Here is a 14573-nt window from a genome sequence, read left to right as displayed (position 1 = left end):
ACCCCACGCCCCCACTCCACCCCCCCGCAAAACCCCAAGCCCCAGGGCAGGGACTGAATCTGAGCGTCTGATCTTTCCTCTCAGCTCCCGGTACCCCGCACAGGCTGCGGCTTGGGGAGGGGGCTCTCAGTGGGCGTCGGAGAGCGCCGAGAAGAGACCGATTACTGGCCGGAGATCCGATGGGACCGCCGGGTGGCCGGGGACGCCCCCTTCCCCGGCGGGCGCCGCCCACAGCCTGCGCAGTGCACCCGGATGGGGGGATCCGGGGAGGGCACCCCCGGCTCGCGGCTCCCAGCTCCGGCGGGTCCCGGCCCCCCGGCCACCGCAGTGGGTGGGCGTGCCCGCGGCCCAGGCGGCCGCCTCCCGCCGGCCTCCGGCGGCCCTGGCGGCCCGGTGGCCGCGGCCGCGTCGGGCGCCCTGCGCGGGCCCGGGGGGCGGAGCGGGGCGGGGCCACCGCGGCCCCCTCCCCCGGCCCCGGGCTCCGGCTGTGCGCGGCGGCAGCGGCGGCGGAGGCGGCGCGGGGACCAAGGTGAGCGGCGGCGATGGGTCCGGGAGGCCCCCGCCGCGGGAGGGGGCCGGGGGAGGCGCGCGCGCCCCTCAGAGGGTTGGGGGGGCCCGGGCGGCGCCGCCGGAGTGGCGTGTGCGCGCGCGCGCGCGTGTCGCGTCGGTTACGGGGACATGGGGTGGGGTGGGGGTCGGGCTGTCCCCTTGGTTGGGGGTCCAGCCTCTCCCACCCCGGTCTTCCGGGACCTCGGAGCTCGTCTCTCGCAGTCTCTCTCTGGACGCGCCCCCCCGCCCCCACCTCGCCGCACTCCGCCGGCTTCTCGGTCTCTGAGTTTCTGTCTCTGTGGGTGGGTCTCTGCATGTCCGTCCAGCAGCTTGTCCAGCTGTCTCTTTCCTGATCTCCCTCCCCACTCCACCCCGTCACTGTCCCCTCCCCCTCGCAGCTCTCCCCTCTGTTTCCACTGCCCCCCCCTTAATAGAGCAAACAAAGATGGTCGAGGGAGGGAGACACCTCGTTTCTGAGCCCTGTCCTGGCTCAGCGCGGGGCCCCACCCCTCTGGCCTCTGGCCGGGGCCTGCCGCCACCTTCCTGCCGGGAGCTGGCCTGCAGAGCTGTGGGGGTGGGCTTGGGGTAGCAGGCACGTCTGAGGGCAGAGGGCCCCCCGCCTCCAGCAGGAGCATGTAGAGCCTTGTGCCCTCCACCTGGGAGCCACCTCCCATCCCTTGAGAGGTGGCACTTGAGTGCCCAGTCAGAATCAGATCTGACCCTGGACCCTTTGCCCTCGGGCAAAATCAGATCATGCCCTGGACCCGGTTGGCATGAGCAGCGCCTGACCGCTTTCTAAGTTTTTCTTTTCCAATGGAGCCAAGGTAGGGGAGAACTTGGGGCGGGGGAGGGTCCCTGGTCCCCGGGTCCTGGGGTGTGGTCCAGCCCTGCTAGGCCAGGCCATTTCCTGAGAGCGACCTCCATTTCCCCCTCCGTGGCTCGGGGCGGCAGTCAGAGCTGCAGGCAGCTGCCATGAGGACCCCGTGGCACGGCCATCGTGTCCAGGTGATTAGGTATGCTCATGGCAAGACCAGGGCTGCACCCCGGGATCCCAGAGGCCAGTCCCTGGACTGCATCTGGAGGGGGAGGGGAGCTCCCTGTGGCTGCTCAGACCTGCTGCAAGGCCCAACCCGACTCTTCCTGGAGCTCTGGGAGGAGAGGCTGGCAACTCTAGACTACCCTCTCTAAGGACAGTGCTTAATATAATGCTGAGTCCTGGGCTCCTGTCCGGACCTCTGATGGGGCACCAGGCATCTGCATTTTACAGCTTCACCCCCCTTCTGATGCACCTGCCGGTGTGAGCACCGCTGGGTGGTGGCACTGGGTGATCAGACAAGGTTACATGGCTCCCTCTGCCTGGCATGCGGTGGGGCGGACCCAAGAGGAGCCCATCCTCGGGGCATGGCCTTGCTGTGTCCCTGGGCAAGCCACTTGCCCTCTTTGAGCCCAGGTCCGATCGATCAGAGGAGGTTCGGGCCTCCTCAGCAGCTTTACTGCCAAATGGGCTGGAGTTCTGAGGCATTGTTTAAACAGAGGTGAGGCAGATGCTATAAACCCAAGCAGGCCTGGATCCGCATCCCAGGACCCCCGCTGGCCAGCTGTGTGGCCCTGGGCAAGTCACTCGGCTTCTCTGGGCCTCAGGTTCCTTGTCTGGAAACTGGGAACCACAGCATTACCAACTCCTAGGGGGTGGTCGGGATCCAAAGAGGCACCACGTCCTGGCACAGCAAAAGTACACCTCGGATGTGGGGGGTGGGGGGTTGGGCAGCCGTCGTGCAAGTGGCTGGGACTCCTTGTGTCTCATCTGTTCTCCCTGTCTGGTGATGGGAACAGTCACATGGACGTAATTTCTCATCAGCAGGGAAAGTGATCTGTGCAGAAACGTTTGTTAGCTAATGGGGTTTTGGTTTCTAATGGGCGGCTGAAAGGGCCTGAGGATGGCCACTCGGAAGTGCCCGGACGGCATCGGGCGGCACTTAATGGCATCCGGCTGGGTGCCTGTGCCAGCTCTCTCGCTCAAGGCAAGCACTGAGAGACAGCACGTTTATCTCCCGGGCGACCCCTGGCAGAGTCAGGAGAGCAGAACCCAGGACGGGCCGGGTGGGAGAGGAAGGAGAAAGCCCTGGGCCCCAGCCTGGTGCCCCCAGAGGTGGGCATCCGTGGACGTGAACAAAATCATCTTCAGGACATCTGTGAGGGGAGTAGAGCTCTCGAGATGCCCACAGAGAGACAGGAACAGTCATTCATTCGTTCCTTCATTCCCCAGAGCCTCCTCCAGGCCTGTTGGTGGCGATGGTCCCCAGGGAGGCAGAGAGACCCACCCAGAAAGGGGAGGCCACAGACACAAACTGGTTGGGGGTCTCTTGGGTCAGACGGGCTGTCAGTGGTCCTGCGGGTGAAAATCGGGGTCAAGACATCCTATGGCAGGACTCACCCCAAGGCCCAGGGTGGCCCTGAGGGATACGGATACGGAGGAGAACCAGGGTTGGAGTCGGGAGCTGTGATTGGTTGGACTGTGGGCTGTGATAATGACCTGGGTTAGTGGGACAAGGAGGTGACTTCCTAGTGACAGTATAACTTTTTTTTTTTTCTTTTAACCACATCCCTCTTTTATGTCTCAAAGTTGAACTTCAGTGGGGGGAGCACCTGGGGGGGCGGGGGCTTTGCAGTTGGTGTGAGCAGAGTTCTAGTGACTCAGGAATCCTAATGTCTCAGGGGAGCAGCCTGGGTGGCCCTGCCCATAAGACTTGGCTCTGACCCCAGGCCCAAGGTCCTGGGTGCCCTGGAGGAGAAGCCAGCAGGGGCCGGCGGAGGGCTGCAAAGGCTAAAGACCCGGAGGCCAGGTCCACCTGGCACGGTTTATAGCTGTGTGGCTGCGGGAAAGTTGCCTAACCTCTCTGAGCTTCAGTGCTCTCATTTGCGTAGTGTGGATTGGAACACTCAGCTCAGGTGAAGACCTGGGTTCTGGAGACAGGCTGCTTGGGTTCAAACCTCAGCCTCTCCTCTCACCAGCTGTGTGACGTCAGCAAGTCACCAGACGTCTCTGTGTGCCTCAGTTTCTTCATCTGTGAAGTGGAGCTGATGGCAGCGCCTGCCACACAGGGTGCTCGTGAGGACAACGTGGCTCCAGGGAAGGGCCCCAGAAGGACCCTGTGCCCTGTGCCAGCGTGGTCGACTGCACAATGACGTGGTTCTGCAGTGACAATGGCTTGTAGTCAGGCTGGCCCGGCCTGGACCTCCTATCAGTATCAGTGTAAATGCTGGCGTTGGAGCCCACTTCTGGGGTCACATGATGACGATGGGGGCTGAGACGTGTGCAGGGCCCCTCAGTACCTGGTGTGGGGAAGCCCTCGCGTGATGCCGGCCCCCATTTCTACCCTCTGGGGAGAGCTGAGGGGACCGAGGACAGGTTTGCTACTGCGTTACCGCCGACCAAACCCAGAGGCCAGTGGGGAGGGGCTGGGCCCAAGTGCCTTCTGAAAAGGTTATCTAGAAAATCTGTGTGGTTTGTTGCAGCAACAGGTATTGCCCTCCGGGATTCTGACTCCAAAGCGTGGACTCACCTCCAAAGGAGGGGTTGGCCATTCCCTGAGCACTTAACCGTGTGCCAGGCCCTGTGCAGAGTCTTCCCAAGCACCATCCCAGCCACCATCCCAGCCAACCCAGAAGGCAATCATGGCCATGCCCAGTTAATAGAGGGGCAGACTATGGCCCAGAGAGGCCAAGAGCTGCCCAGAGACCCTGGCAGCAAGAGACAGCGCTGGGGCTTGAGCTTGAGGGTCTCTGGCTTGAGGTGTGCTTGCCGCTTTCCACGATGCTACGTGCCTTAAGGTGAGGGAGTGTCACCAAGACGCCTCACCGTCAGGAGCTGCCGCCATGGGCTCGCCGACCCCAGCGGGGGGTCCTGAAGAAGTTCTTGAAGTTTTGCTTTCTGTGCCGTCGGCTAGACCGGTTAAAGGCCTTCTTTGTGTTGCCAAACAGTCTCTCCAGCCAAATCAGTCTGCCTAGAGCCACTTATACCCGTTTGAGTCTGCAGTGGCTTCTTTGTGCCTCAGTTTTCAAACCTGTGAAATGGGAATTTTTATATCTGCACTACTTAGCTTCCCCTGGTGGATAGGTAATGCCAGGAAATAATAATAGTCAATATAGCCCTTGACAGGTATCTGGGAAGTGTCTTCTGTATTTGCCCTCATTTAACCCTCAGGGGCTTCATGAGGTCATTGTATCACATGAGGGGGCAAACCAGAGAGGTCAGGATCGTGTCCAGGGTCACACAGGTGGTAAGTCTTTAAGTCTGATTAAGATGGGCTGAAAACCAGCTACTGAGGCCACTTCTTGGTGGAGAGACATGAAGCCCCTTGCTTGATTTTTCCCCATGACGGGAAGCTCACTACCTCATGAGCTCCTGCTGATTGTCAGTCTAGGACCTGAATAGGTGGTGGTGATGGTCCCTGCTACAGGAGACTCCACACGGGAGAAGAACCTGAGCTTGACTTTGGCCGTGCTGGGTCTGCTGGCAGGCCCAGCCGTGGAGAGGTGGAGAGGGTGTTTCCAGGTTCTTCTTTCCTCACGATGCTGTCCATCTTGTCCGTCCCACAGAACCAATATGAGGCTGAGTGAGGAGCAAACTCTCAGCACAGGGCGGGCACAAGGTGCCCAATAAATCCTTGCAGTGGACCAGCCCTATTTCTTAGGAAAATTAAATTATAAAACCCACATAGCCGTGTTGTACAAAGTCTGGAAAATAGGCCCCAGTTTTACCCGTAAACTCTGTCCCCTGAGCATCATCATTTTGTATATTGTTTCCAGTCTGGTTTAAATAAACACGTCTTGATGTAAAACTATTTTCCCATAACGTCATCACACCACACGTGGCCCCGATCCTGTTCTTTTTCACTAACTGTAATCCTACGAGCGTTTCCCCTCCAGTTCCTTCAAAAGTCCACTAGTTCTAAAGAGTGGTGATTTACTGGCTGCATGATATCCTGTGGATATTGGTCATCTGACTTGCACCATCCCCCTTTTGGTGGCGTCTCCACGTGGACAGTGATGTGAAAAGCAGATTTTGACCCTGAGGTCACACCCCCAGAGGTCCAGCAGGACAGCAGGTCAGTCCTGCCAAGCTGTGTGACCTTGGGCAGAGTCCTGCCCCTCTCTGAGTCTCAGGTTCCTGCTCTGCTATGAAATAGGGGTAAGAACCTCACCTCGCAGGGCCCCTGGGAGGAGTAAACGAAGGGCTGTGATGTCAGTTACCTGGCAGTGGCAGGGTCTTGAAATATGGTAGCTGTTATTCCTGTTGCTGTTATTATTATTATTATTATTTAGGTCCTATCTCCCCAGTTAAAATTGTGGAGCCCTGCAAGCAGGAGCCGGGCTCCGTACTTTCCTGCCTCCCACTCCTAGACATACTTCTTTGTATCTATTGATTTCATTCCTGACATTCAGGCCCCTTCAAAAAGAATGAGTCTCCCTCCATGTGGGTGAAGAGCTGGGAGATGTTTCACTTACATAGTCTCACCTGGTCCCCCATGAGTGGAGATCATCAGCCCCATTTTAGAAATGGCTCAGAGAGGGTGATGGCCCTGCCCAAGGCCACACTGTGGGAAGAAGAGAGCCAGGAATACTTCCTGGAGGAGGCGGCAGTGGCAGTGGCCGGCAGCATGGGCCGTCTGACCCAGCCCGAGGGGTAGAGTGCTGGTGTTCTGGGGTGCTGCAGAGGACCCTCGGAGCTCTCTAGGGCAGGGCGGAGCCCAGCACCCAGCAGAGTGTGAGTAAGGCTCGGGCTGTGGGGGGTGCATCTGCTGAGTTGAGCTGACCTGACATGACACCGGGGGATAATGAGCTAGCCGTCTGGGCTCCTGACCCCGCCTGCACTCCTCACCCAGCCACGTCCTTCTGTCCGGGCAGGAACGGGTGCTCTGCGGGATCGGAGGCTGCAGGCACCTTCCTGGGGCCTGCTCTGTGAGCAGTGATAAAATATTTATCAGAGATGCCGGCGGCCGGGCTTCCCCGCACAGGGTACGCCTGGGGGCGGCTCACCCCGGGCCTGCTGCCTCGTGGAGTTCCGCTGAGTCACGGGGGAGCCCTGTGAGTCGCCTGCCCGCGCCCTCCTCAGCCCCTCTGCCCTTTGGCCACGTGCAGGCCTCATAATACGTAAGCCATTCAGCTGCCCACAGGGCCCCGGGCATCCAGGAAGGTTAGGGCTGAGAGATTCAGAGCTCATTCGGCGGCCAGGGTCACGGGCAGAGGCGGCCAGCCGGACGGGGTCCCCCTGCACCCACCCCTACGGGACCCCAGCTCCTCAGTCCTCACCGCCCCTGGCGAGGTAGGTCCCTGGCACCCCCGTTTAGTGACGGAGACCCCGAGGCAAAGAGCAGGGATGCAACGGGGCGGGTCTCAGGCAGAGGGTGGCCGAGCACAGATTCAGCCCTTGGCTGTTCGATCTCTCCCCCGAGGTGCCGGACTCCGATCCAGCCCCACGCCAGGGCCTGGGTGCTCTGCCCACCCCTAGGTGACACCGCGCTGTGACTTCGGGTTTGTGCTTTTCATTTGCAGAATAACAGCACCAACAAAAACCAGTAGCAGATGGCTCCTGCTTGCTGTGGGCAGAAGGACGGGGCTTTCGGATTCTTTTGTTCGCTCGTTCATAAAATGCATTCTGGGTGTGGTGGCCAGGCCTGGGGACCAGTGGGGGACACTGGGGCTGTGGTGGGGGCCCCCCTTGGAGCCAGAGAGAGTTGGATTCTGGGCCTGGGCCCACGTACTGCTTGCTTGCGTGCTGTGTGACCTCTGGCGGGTTCTCCGCCTCTCTGAGCCTACGTCTCCCATTTGTGAAGGGGGTGGGGGGCACCCTGCTTTCTCAAGCGAGGATCGCACCTGTGTCCTTGTGGTCCATCACATCTTCACGTTGGCCTGACAGCATCCATTGGCCTTTGGGATGGGTCTGGTTTCCAGAGAGATCCCAGCAGGCCTTGCGGCTGGTTCTCCCAGGAAATAGCCCATAGCCAGCGCCCCGGGCCCTTGCAGATCCGAAGGTTGAAGGTAGAAGATTCTTCCAAGCCTGGTTCTGAAGAATACTGGCCCCTGGAGCCACACTCGCTGCCCGCAGCTGTGGGAGGGAGCCCCGTGGGTGGCTGGGGCCATCCCCTGGGTCGCTCCTCCAGGGTCACTGCCCAGAGGTCATCTCGTATTCTTATTTGCTGTCCACCTTCCCCTCTAGACTGTCTCCTGTCTTTCTTCTGTCTGGAATTCTTTTCCTCCGTTCTTCACTGGGGGCTTTTCTTGGCTCTTTAAGCTCCTTCTGGAAGATGCCCTCCTCCTCCAGGAAGCCCTTCTGACTGCCCTGCTTCCACTCCAGGCAGAGTGGGTAGACACCCCTCCTCTGCCCCCGTGCCCTGGAATCTTTGCTCCTGTCTTTGATCCAGCACTGGACCTGTTCCCCAGGCTCCTTCCTGCCAGCCTGGGGCTCCAAGGGCAGAATTCTGCTTGATTCATCTCTGGGTCCCAGGGCTCAACTTACGGCTGGCATACCCGAGGAGTGTCTGAAGAACAAGCGAGTGAGTGACAGACATCACAGCTGGATTGGGGTTTTAGGAATGTGTCGTAAGAGGCAGTAGCAGATCTGTAAGATGTGCTCCACGTGTGAACTCGCTGTGTTTCTGTGGGGACCCCCGTTTTCCTGGTCTTCACAGATGATGGACAGCAGGTAATAAGGACTTCGGGACTGAGACTTGTGGGGCAGGGTGTGCAGAGTCCTGGGGGTCAAGAGGGCTGGGCCCCTCCTGTTGGAGCTGCATGACCCCAAGAGACTCAGTCCCTCCGTCAGGCCTCAGGTCCATTCTGCAAGCCCAGCTTTTATTCATGGAAGAGAAGCAGGCAGGCTTGCGTTTATAGGGTGCTCACGGTGGTATCCAACGCTTACAGCCCAGCAAAAAAAAAGGCTGGAAGGAAATGCACCGAGATGAGGGCAGTAACTTTCTCTGGTGGTTCGTTTCCTCTTCCAACTATTTCGTGTATTTTGTAGTTTTCTCAAGTTCTTTCAGTGACTTTACATGTATGTTGAAAGCTTTGTGATGAACCTTGCAGGGCGACAGAGCCCCTGCTGCTGGAACACTCAGTCTGATGGAGAATTAGTCCTTCGTCATCAGACTGACCTGACGCAGTCTGATGGGGGAGGCTGCCAGGACTCAGACCCAGGGTGTGATGGAGCTGTCACAAAGGGAAGCCTAGAGGAAGCACCTGGCCATGCCTGGAGTGGACGCAGGGCAGTCAGAAAGGCTTCCTGGAGGAGGAGGCCATTTTCCAGCAGGAGCTTAAAGAGCCTTGTGAAGTTGGAACCTTGCCGGGGGGTGGTGGTGCAGGGGAGTTGCTAGGGAGGCAGGTGCACTGGGGCTGGGAGGGCTGTTTGGCTGGAGACCTGGACAAGGGTGAGGTGAGGATGGTGAGAGACGCGGCGAGGGGCTGGACCAGACCCTGAGTGATGGGGACAGGGGAGGGCGTGTGCCCCTGTTAGAGTCACAGTTGGCTGCCCCCCCTGGGGGTCCACCCGCCAGCCACCCCCCTGCCCCACGAGGGGAGGCACGGTGCACTAAGGAGCCCCTGTGACCCTTACCTCTACAGGGACCCTAGGGGGCTGGCCCGGCTGTGGCCCCACTTTACAGAATGGGGAAACTGAGGCCAAATGCAGTAAGTGACCAAGCTTCAGATCTAGGTCTGTTTGTCCCCAGAGCCCGGCTTGAACGGCTGGCCTCTGTCCTGCAGCCCTTGCTCGTCACTGGGCTTCCAGTTTGTCATTTGTAGGGTGGGGATTAGAACGTGACCTCTTGGACCAAGTGAGCGCCCTTCGTAGAGCTAATTGTTAAGTCCAGCCCTTGACATTCACTGGGTCCACAATTTCTGTTGTCTGTGGTTGGAGCATCGCCCAGGGTGGCAAGTTAGGGGGACAGACGCAAGCACGGGAGGCACCTTGGGGACAGAGCTCTCAGGAGAACCCACAGAAATGGGACATGAGTTTGATGTCCCAAGACTGACGGGAACGAGCTTCAAGCAGCCAAAAGGACGTCAGCTCGGACCACCCCAGATGTGGACCCGAGGGAGTGTGGGCAGTGTGCCCCGGGGGCAGAAACAAGGCAGGCGGGTCAGAGAGGGAGCCGCCTGTGAATGCTCTGCGTCCAGCCAGCTGAGGCAGGAGGGAACACGGGGCCCACTGAGCCACAGTGGGGGCAGGGCCAGTGCAGGTAAGATGCTCTCTGCGCTGCCTAAAGGTACGGAGAAGAACCAGCCAATACGGAGGAAAGGCCTCCGTACTGATGGTCAAGGTCACCAGCCATCACCTTGGTCTGTCGGCGTGGGGGGTGTCACTGAGCTCAGATGAGTTTCCTCCCTGCGTGTTTGCTGACACAGGAAGCTCTGGCAGGTGCTGTAGGCACCCATAGGTGGGCAAGAGGGGAGAAGGGGAGAGAGAGAGGCCCGCCCAGGCCCCAGCCAGGGCCCACCTTTTTCCTCCGTTGCTTCCACCAGGAAAGGGTGAGGGTCCCCTGCTCCCTGGGGGTTTCAGTGGGGTGAACAAGGCAGGCAGAGGAGCCAGTGCAGGCTGCCCGCCCCCTCCAGGGGCCTGGCCGCGTGCCCAGTGTGGGCCTCGGTCCCCGCTGAAGAGGGAGGACAACTTCCCTCCCTCCCCCACAGCCTAGCTTCCTCCCGGAGCAGTTACGAGGCCAGGTAGACACTGAGGCCGCCAAAGGTCAAGTTCAGATCGCGCGCTTGGCTCGGGGGCTGGTATGTGTGTATTAGATTCTCAAGAAGTGCTTATTGGGCGGAAAGGAGGAACGTGCAGACGGCCTTTGACAAGTTGTGTGGCCCTCGCAGCCTCCGTGTCCTCAGTGAAGAGAGCTGCCAACCCCGCCTTAACCCGGGAGTGTTGTGCAGACAGGCCTGCTATGTGGAGAGTACTGAACTGCTAGCCAGACTGGAACTGCAGGAACCAGCTAAGGAAGGAGGCAGGGGTCTGTCCTTAATTAGTGAGGGATCTCGCTCTCCGAGCCTCTGGGGAATGTGCCACTGCAGCAGGTGGCCTGGACAGTACTGCCTTTCAAACACACTTGTGTGTGGTGGGGCGGGGCTTGTGGAGAAGACGTTGGTGGGGGAGGTCACTCTGAGCAGGGTTTTGCAGGATGCATAGGAGTTGGCCAACCAGACCAGGCTTTGGGAAAGTTATCCCAGACAGTGAAGGGCAAGCATGTGGACATGAACTGGACCTGGCCTTTGAGGACTGCACCTTCCTCCAGGACGTTGACGTCTGCTTTCATTTGTTCGGGAGGCTGCAGGGAGTCTCCTGGCTCCCTTCCCCTGCCTTCAGACAACCCCTGAGCTGACAGCCTCCCTGGGAGGGGCTGGGAGCTTGTGACTGGCTGCTTCCCTGTTGTCTCATCCCTGCGGCGGAGCCCAGGAGAGCTCCCTCCTGTCCCCTGCCCCCGAGTCTGGGGAAATCCCGAGGGCCCAGCCAGTGCAGGAGGCGCCAGGCAGCATGCAGTGGAGGCAGCAGTCTCCCTCCCAGGCGGACTTCTCACCTCGGTCCCCACCCCCTCTGCCACCCACACAAGGAACCACAGAGAAAGAGCCCGGGCCTCTGTGACTCAAAACCAGAAACTGCCAAGACCTGAGTGAGGAGCCGCTCGGGGGTCAGGCCAGGGGCCGGGCAGGGCCGCCCTCCCACACCCAGCGCCCCACAGGAGGCTGCCGGGAGGCGTAGACGCCAGGGCACCGAGTCCCTGTGCCCGCTCCGGCCCGGCCCCCTCGGGCTGTGCCCCCTGCCTAGGCCGGTCACTTGGGCGACCTGCGGACTCATGGGGAGGCCCTTCCCTGACCCTAGTGTGGCTGGCAAGTCATCCAGCCGAGGCCTGGGACCCCTGACGCCGCGGTTTCGATACGCTCACACTGAGACAGCCAAGTCACAAGATTGATTACTTACAGATCCCAGAAATGGGGGGCGTCGGGGGCCAGCCCCCGTCCCTGGTCACAGGCAAGCAGGACAGAGGATGGTGGAGGGCACCCCTGTGGCTCAGGGTGGAGGGGACACTGACTTTTCTCAGGCTCAACTCTAAGTGCCCCCCGCCCGGGGAAAGCAGAGTAGGAACTCGGAGCGGGAATCCCGAGCTCAGGCCCTTACTGGATGGTCCAGATTTTGGGCATGAGAAGGGTAGTCACTCTATAGAATACCTGGGCAACTCAAGACTCACCCCGGGGTCCTTCCTGAAACCTTCCCCTCCCAACCCCCTCTCGCACCCCAAGGCGACACTGTGGTGCCCACGGTCCTCCCACCCCCTGGAGCTCTGGCTCCCGCCTCTCTGGGCTGCATCTCCATCCTCTGTTCTGTATGTTGCATTCCTGCCCCTGTGATGCCCCTCCGCCTCGGCCTGGAGAGAGACCTTGCCCATCTAAGCACCAGCCATAGCCCACACACAACACCCCCACCCAGAAGGCCGCCTCCTGCCTTTGCCCTGTCCATGGGGCCGTGCGCTGTCCCCTCCAGAGCCCAGAGCCCCTCTGAGCACAGGGCCCTTCCCCTGCCAATGGCTCAGCTGGCGTTCTCATGGACGCCGTGGTCAGCCCAATTCCTGCCACCCAGTCTGCACCCCAGGCTGGCCATGCTGCGTGAGGTCATGCCTCCAGGCCTGTTTAAAATGTCACTGCCTCTGGTAGTTCGTCAGAGCTCCCCAAGGCCATCAGGGTCCTCAGGGGTCCCAGAACCTTCCACCTGTTGCCTCCTCTGTTACTGGCCTCCTGTGACTCTCCAGGGAAGGGGGAACGTGGCAGCCTCTGGGGACAGGCTCTGGCCTGCGTTGGTGCTCACGATTACTAATGACTTGACAGAGGGTGGGGTCCCTCCAGAGTGGCAGTGTGAGGCGTGTGGCCTCCAGGTCAGAGCTGGGCTCAGTCTCAGCACTTCGGCTTGCCTGCCATGCAGCTGGGCAGGTCTGTTCCCCTGGGGCCACAATTTCCTCCTTGGAAAAATGAGGGTGGGAATTCTGACCTGGGTGGGCTGCCCCAGGAGGGAGGGGGTAGGACCCAGTAGGACCTCAGTATTCAAGCCTTTTCATCACGCGTCAGGATGTCCCTGCTCTGTGAGTGACCCTGCATGCCCCACCCCCTTCTCGAGGCCTCGGTCTTTCTGTCTATAAAATGGACAGATGGGCTACATAAACTCCGGGGACCTTTGGGCCTGACTTCCTGGGAGACAGGGTGCGTGCAGAAGGCCTGGGAGGCAGCGTTGGAGCCAGGCCACCCAGCATCCTTTGTCGGAAAGCCCCTTCTCTTACTTCCTCGCGTGTTTACAGTATTGACCGGCTTTTCTTGCAGGCAAGGAGGGCCAGGTGGGTTTTGTTAAATGGCCTTTCTGAGCTGCTTGTGTTGGTTGCCAAACTTAAACCAAGTTCATCAACCGGGAACGTATAGGAACTGCAGATGCGGGAGGGGAGTGTAAAGGAGGGCGGAAGACTCAGGGACCCCAGGGCCCTGGGACAAGTGTCCCTTCCCTCCAGACACCTCTGGGAGTGGAATTCTCCAAGCCCCTTGCTCCCCTCCACCCCATCCACCCCAACCCCCAGTCCCTCCCCAGGAAGCGGAGTCTGATGGCGGCTGCCACCCTGCTGTGCGGGTCACAGGGAAGATGCCCTGTCTGATGCCCCACTGTCCTGATCTCACCCCTCCTGTATCACAGGGACCACCAGCACCCCTGCAGCTTCATCAGCCCTGTCCGTGAAGCAGGAGCAGCAGAGCCTGCATGAGAGGGTATTGGGCCAGCAGGACTGTACATTTGCATCCCTCAGGGCTGTGCCTGGCTGTTAGAAAGTGCTCATAATACCTGTGGTTGTGTTATGGCTATCATCATTATCAAGATGTTCCTGGATTAAAAAACAAAAAACATACCAAGAGATCACATGAGAGGTGTGGACTGATTTTTTTTTTTTTTGGCCACGCCCAGTGGCCTGCAGGATCTTAGTTTCCTGACCAGGGATTGAATCTGGGTCTCCTTCAGTGGAAGCACTGAGTCCTAACCACTGGGCCACCAAGCAAGTCTCTATATGAGCCGGGACTGTGAGCTTTTTACTGTGAGCTTCCTGGCAACCAAAGCACAGAGGGAAAAAGGATCACTCACTAGTTTTATAATGCCCTTAAGATGAAAACAGAGCCTTTCCTGGCAATGAAACTGAAGCGACAATCCTCCTAGAAACCCTTGTAAAGGGCTCCCTGTTTGATGCTGTGAGCAGCATCTCAGTGCTCCTGTTGTCCGGCTGTATCCAAGGACTGAGTGTCTGGAGCTGGACGCTCAGGCTCTCCTAACTGCAGGGGAGACGGAGAGGGACCCCCCCAGCTGGTCTGCAAGGACTCTGTGAGGTCCATAACCTTGAGATGACGGAAGTTTCATGTGTTATCTTCAAAATCCATGAGGATTTCACCTCAAGTCTGTCACTGAGCCACGTGGTAGTGTTGGTCAGTTGCCAAGTCATGTCTGAGTCTTTGCCGCTCCATGGACTGCAGCACACCAGGCTTCCCTCTCCTTTTTTCAGGATGTCCCTGGTGGCCCAGTGGTTAAGACTCTTGCACTTCCACCGCAGGGGGTGCGGGTTCAATCCCTGGTCAGGGAACTAAGTTCCCACATGCCACACAGCCTGGCCAAAAAAAAACAAAAACCAATTGTTTTCCTGCCTCCATTCCAAATCTTTGGGTAACAGAGATGCTCCATATGATGGGCCATGCTCACTCCTTGGCTTTGCCTTAAGAGGGGATCTCAGCCCTTTCAGAGAAGCCTGTGAACACCACCTCTCTCTCCCCACACCCTTCCAGTAAAAGGCACACTCACATTCAGGAGGGATGCAGTTTCAGGGCTTCACAGATCTTCTGGACCAAGCTCATGAATATTATTTCTCGCAACTGGGCTTCTGTTAGGCATGGAGCAGCAGAAAGCTCAAATTTACCGTGAAGTTGTCTCTTCCATACAGACTCAGATGTTTTCAGCGTGACCCAGA

The 14573-nt window shown here is 59.2% G+C and overlaps 1 protein-coding gene across 1 annotated transcript in view; it reads left to right on the top strand.

The window, feature by feature from the left end:
* The first annotated feature begins 292 nt into the window (after nt 1–292).
* Nucleotides 293–14573, top strand: part of PRR5 (proline rich 5) — a 53047-nt gene continuing 38766 nt past the window's right edge. Inside the window, exon 1 of the mRNA XM_070371458.1 lies at nt 293–529. The gene's annotated coding sequence lies outside the window, so the exon portion shown is untranslated. The remainder of the gene's footprint in view (nt 530–14573) is intronic.

Source organism: Bos mutus, chromosome 5, assembly GCF_027580195.1.
Source record: "Bos mutus isolate GX-2022 chromosome 5, NWIPB_WYAK_1.1, whole genome shotgun sequence".
NCBI lineage: Eukaryota > Metazoa > Chordata > Mammalia > Artiodactyla > Bovidae > Bos > Bos mutus.
The sequence above is the reverse complement of the archived record's forward strand: the minus strand, read 5'-3'. Positions and strand labels throughout refer to the sequence as shown.